Source organism: Drosophila gunungcola, unplaced genomic scaffold, assembly GCF_025200985.1.
Source record: "Drosophila gunungcola strain Sukarami unplaced genomic scaffold, Dgunungcola_SK_2 000061F, whole genome shotgun sequence".
Classification (NCBI taxonomy): Eukaryota; Metazoa; Arthropoda; class Insecta; order Diptera; family Drosophilidae; genus Drosophila; species Drosophila gunungcola.
The window spans coordinates 565,037-570,781 of NW_026453224.1; the positions used below are offsets into that span (position 1 = coordinate 565,037).

At 36.0% G+C, this 5,745-nt stretch overlaps 1 long non-coding RNA gene across 3 annotated transcripts; it reads left to right on the forward strand.

Annotated features, from left to right (window-relative positions):
- The first annotated feature begins 311 nt into the window (after positions 1–311).
- On the forward strand, positions 312–2,375 carry LOC128264246 (uncharacterized). Of its 3 annotated transcripts, none has more exons than XR_008268680.1 (4): positions 312–521; positions 1,854–1,931; positions 1,994–2,063; positions 2,131–2,375. It is a non-coding gene; the product is annotated as an uncharacterized LOC128264246 (long non-coding RNA). The 3 variants fall into 3 exon arrangements; XR_008268679.1 differs by lacking the exon at positions 312–521 and adding an exon at positions 851–992; XR_008268681.1 differs by lacking the exon at positions 312–521 and adding an exon at positions 864–992 and having other exon boundaries at positions 1,760–1,931.
- The last annotated feature ends 3,370 nt before the right edge of the window (positions 2,376–5,745 follow it).

Consider the following 5,745-nt stretch of genomic DNA (forward strand, 5'->3'; position numbering starts at 1 on the left):
AAATCTGTACTTAGGTAAGGTAAAAGCTAGCCTCATATTTGTTTACAAGGTATCAAAAAAGCGTACCCAGGTACATATCTAGGTAAAAATATCTAGGTACTCCCAACACTGGTTATATATGCTATGTTAGATGTTTAGGTACTGAAATGTTTGTAATTATTTTAAACTACAACTTTGAGAAGAACCAAATGACCCCAATATTATTATTTTAAAAAAACTGTGTATTTTTCTTCTTATTTAAGTTTTTTTTTTACCTTGATCCTTACCTAGATCCAAAAAACTAGTACCTTTCCCAACACTGCTTCTTGAGTTGCAATTTTTATTTCGATTTTGTATTGGAAGTCAAAATTAAAATCGGTCATATCTCCACCAACGAGTTGTTCATTTGGTTTTAAAACTTATCGGAAAATTATAGTGTCTAAATATTCAGAGAAATTTAGGAAAAAACATTAAGTATAAATTCGAATAGCATCATGCTTATACATTTTTTTATTCAATGCTACTTTATATAACCAAAAAAGGTAATAATCGTAGGAAACTAATATTTAATCTCATTGTTAATAACCATGATAATAACCGTACAAGAAAATGTATTTGGTTTATTCTTATGCTTTCGTTACCATCATGACTTTTACAGCCGGTTTCTTGCATGTACACATGCCTGTATGCATTAAAATTGTCCTCTTTAAAAATGAGAAAGCTAACATTAATATAACACATCGCTTTGTTAAAACAGAATCAATTTAGTACTTACGACAACTTTTGTATTTGCTTATTACACTCATAATGGGAAGTAATTTGATTCTTATAAATTTTTTTACTGCTGCCGTTACCGTTATAATTTTTTGTAACCGAACATTAAGTATTAATTCAATTCAAGACAATGCCCGGACTTCGATTACGATTACTAAAACAAATAAAATTGTTTTGGAAGATCCAAAGCAACTGTCATTTAGCAACGGAAAAGATACAAGCCGACCAAATTTTATTAGGTTAGTATTAATGCGTCTAATCTACGGAATTGCCACAAGTATGGGTATAGAAGACCGACTGGAAGACACATTTAATGGAGCATTTATACCCCCAAACGCTAATGGTGCACTTGAATTTAATGAATATGGTGATGATAATAATAGCGAGTTCTTATTAGAAAATATTTTTAGTGATAACAATTAAATAAAATGTGAAACCTATAAATGTATTTACTATTAACTAAGAAGATACATGTGTAACAGTAATAACAGCTTTTTTAAACACGGCATTGAATCGTTATTTTCATGAAGATACACTTGTTATACATATACCAGAACCCGCAAATAATAGTTATAGTTAAAAAAAAATTAAAGCCCAATAAAATGTTCATGAAGAGTGGAAAAATACAAAATATGTTTCTTTATACAACAAATTCAATAAAATGAAAAACTTTAGTTTTCAGTTTATAGTTTTAATATCATATTTAATTTTTAAAATTTAATTTAAGTGTTATTAATTAAAAATAACTTTTAAATTTAAAATTTAAAATAAAAATTGACTTTTAACACAACGGTTTCTTGCATGCACAAAGGCTCACTTTACTTTTTGTTTTGCTTTTGTATGTTTGTATTCAAATTTTCTTCTATAAAAATGAAAAAGCCAACATTATTTTAAGCACAACGATTTGATAACACATATACATTACAACATCATATCTATTTTCTTATAACAATCATAATGAAAAGTGTTTTGATTCTTATAAATTTATTTACTGCTGCCGTTACAGATATAATTTTTTGTAATCCAACTTTAAGTAGAATATTAATTCAAAACAAGGCCTTGAATTCGATTTCTACTACTAAAACAAATACATTTTTTAGATCCAAACCAACTGTCTATTAGAAACGGAAAAGATACAAGCCCTCAGAAGGAGCCAGGCTAAATATCGGACTATAAATGTATGTGACTAAATAAATTTTACACCTTTCATATTTGTAACTTCGACTCCCTTTACCTCAAGATATCTATTTTTAGTTTTTCAACTTGATTTGCTATAAGCCGAAGTCAACATTTTTGTAAGCAGTTATTCGGTAACTGATTGCGATGGATCCTAAGCATGGTACTATTGATCGCGAATTTTTTTTTATTTTTATTCAGGAAACGATGGGCCCGTTTTTATAATTTGTAAACGGTCTTTAGAGGGAACGTATTTGACAAATTTATGGAGAAATCTTCAAGAGTGATTTGTTGATATCTACACTTCTGAACTGAACCAGCACAGCAGTAAACCGACTGAGAAGAAAAATGCCATCATCAAAAATCGGCTTAAAAATAAGATGCTTTCCCTCAAAATCGACTTCGATTGGGTATTTAAAACATTTTGACAGAGTTTTCTAATGATAATAAAGGCAATTGAGTATTTAAACGAAGATCCTAGTATTGACCTGAAAAATGAAAAGCTGGTGAAGGACATGCAAATTTATTTCGGTTTCATAAATTCATTATTTTACTGGTGTCTGTACTGTTTTTCTGCAGCTACAAAAAATTGGAAGATGAATAGCTAAAATTTTTGAGATTTTTAAAGGCTTTTGTTGGAAACAAATTTAATGATTACGTCTATGAACCGCTTGGATAGTCGAGAGTATAACGAATGAAGTTATTCACTCTGTCATTTATTTGGATCGCAACATTCGGCGAGCCATTCTAAAGAACCCAATTCAGCAGGTTGCAGTCAACAATAGGTAGGTTAAATGACCCTTTAAATGTGTAGGCTAGCATTAAACCCCAAAAGTGTTGCAAGACCAGACGCAATTCTCCAAATCAGCAGTCGGAAAGAATGAAATACAAAACCCGAGTCGCTGAGTGGTAGGGAAGTGCATCGGGCACGAGGCACTTTGTCAGCGGTGCCACGCTAAGTACAAGGCTAGCATTCTGCGCTGCCGTAAATTCTGTTCGTCGCTGCCGACGGCTTTCTTGGAGAATATTTAAGTTTGTATTAATTAGTTCCTAAAAGAATCGAAAAAAAAATCAAAAGGATTCCGGAATAATGTTAATTTCAACAAACCGGAGTAATTTAAGTACGGTACGATAAGTACGGATTTTAAATATTATCAAGAAAACAGTCTTGCCATCACTTGTATATACAACATAATAATTTAATCAACAGGAAATGCAAAAAAATGAATAACGTCTCACTTTTAATTTACTAATAGCATTAAATACACAAGTATATGTGTTATAATCCTTTGGCGCATTTAAGGCCCTAAAAAAATTTCAACAAACCGGAGTAATTTCAAAAATAAAATTAAAGGTACCCAAACGGATTTTTAATTAATGTCAATCAATAACGGCGGTTATTCCGATAAGTACGGATTTTAAATATTAACAAGAAAACAGTCTTGTCATCACTTGTATATACAACATAATAATTTAATCAACAGGAAATGCAAAAAATGAGTAACGTCCCAGAGAAAATGCTCACTTTTAATTTACTAATAGAATTAAATACACAAGTATATGTGTTATAATCCTTTGGTGCATTAAAGGCCCTAAAAAAATTTGTTGAAAAATTGCTTTAGGGTCGCCGTGTTGGATTCAAAACATATCACCTAATCGCATGGTTGCCTTAATCAGCAAAAATGTTATAAATGATATTACGTATCCTTGCAGTCGTTTTTACAAAAACGTAATGAACTTAATGAATGAAAACAGCATCACTAGGAGTGTCGATCTAGCCATGTCCGTCTGTCCGTGCGTCTGTCCGTCGCTCCATTCTCTCAATTTAACAGCTATCTGCATGAAACTAGCAGATCTTCTCGTCATCTTCAGAGTGAAGCTCTTTCGTTGTTATTGGATCTACATTGAAATTTCTACGGCTTTGTCGATTTTCGATTGTTACAGTCACAATAATGCAAGGAGAAATTACTGTTTGTATTTCTTGTTTCTTGAACGCTCGAGCTCCGCTTTATGTGTTGACTGATAGTGGTCTACGCTGCAATCACGTTCACTCTTAAGGCAAGTATAGCACGCCTTAGTCTTAACAATTGCTGCCTCTTTTGTGCAGTTAGTATCTGAAATTTCTGACACTGGGCAGCTTGGTGCTTCCAATCTGTCTTTATGTACGTTGATCTTTCTAATTTTGCCGATCAACCGATCATTGATTTGTTTTGGACGATCAAAGAAGGTACTAGGGGTACTGATTACTTCTGAAACTATTGCAGTGTGTTCCAGCTAATCACGCACAAATTAGTAGGCTTTTCTCTTGAGGCACTTCTTGAGCCGAAGCATGTTTTGTCCGTTTGAGAAGCCGGGTGCTGTGCATACATACATGCTGATGAAGATTGAAAGGCAAATCCTGTCTTGATGCTAGCTGCAATTGCTGGAAATGGCGTAGCATGTTTTCCCTGCGTTTCAACGATTAATATGTATTTCTGCTCGATAAATCGAGCAAACAAATTATTAAACATGATGTGTTTGTAACTGAAGTAAAGCTTACAAGATTGTCTTTTACAATTGTTGTTGAATCGGCGTTTTCTGCATTATGGTAGCAAAATTGGTATTTGTCGCACTGGGTCCAATTCCGAATGCCTTTGGTCAGACTGGAGTTTTTGCAAATGCTACTGACTGTAGTTCAATTGGCATTTTACTGAATTACTTAGATTTTGAATAGTTTTTCCACAAGTTTGTGTTCGGTGCAATATTTTCAGCGTGACTTTTATTTAAATTAATTATTTAACTATCAAAATAAAAAATCTTTAAAATACTTGTTTAATATGCTTGATCTCAGGCGTAATTTCCATTGCTTGTGTCTTTAGGCGTTGCCAAAGCCTTTGTTCGTGTTGGTGTTGCAGTATTTCCGCTATACCTAACATTTTTTCAAATTACGGCGGTAACAAACATTGTAAGGAACTGATTTTCTTTGTTTCTCCGCTCGCTACGAATGTCGTTCGGCTAGCTCAGAAGATGTAAGTGTTCGTCCCACCAAATTTATAAAACGTGACCGCCTTATTGATCAATGAAAACGCACAGAAAGATTGGGATTATACAATGATCTTTAAGTCGTCGACTTGACCCTCGGCCGGGGCTTGTATTGACAATGGGGAAATATTCTCCGCCGTCGGCTCCTTCCCACGTTGAACGTCGACCTGGGTTGTGATCGCTGCGAAGTGGTGTCTCCATCGCCGATCTTATTCGCTATGCCTTCTGTTGCCTTTGGCTCGGCGGGATTACAGGGCTTAGGGATGCGTCACCGTTCCCAGACTAGGGTGAACAGGCACTGTGCTCTCAAGGCGTACGCCTTTCGCAGCCGCAGCCTCCTGTCCCTTGCTCTGTCCCGGCCGGTCGCAACGGACGTCGGCTCGGTTTCTACCTGACGGTTCAGGCGTACGCCGGAAGCCGCCAACCCAGTCCCTGGGACAAACGCCAGGTTCTAGACGAACGCTTCCACCCTACCCTCTCTGTCGCAGGCTTTAGAATTTGACGTATCTGATGCTCGCACGGCGCTTGTTGTTCGTCGTCCTGGGTGTCCTCGTTGTCCTTGCTCTGCCTCCGGATGTCTCGACTGGCTCCGCTCCTTGTTGGCGTAGCGCTCACGATTCGGTAAGCTGCCGTTCTGAGATTCTAGCGGTGAACTGCTGTGCTCTAGACGCATACGCCTTTCGAGACAGCTGAACAAACGCGCGTCCTTCCGGGCTAGTCGCACTAGGACCTTGTACAATTTCTGCCGGTCGATCAGGCGTAAGCTGGAGTTCGTCAATGCAGTCCTTGTAGGCA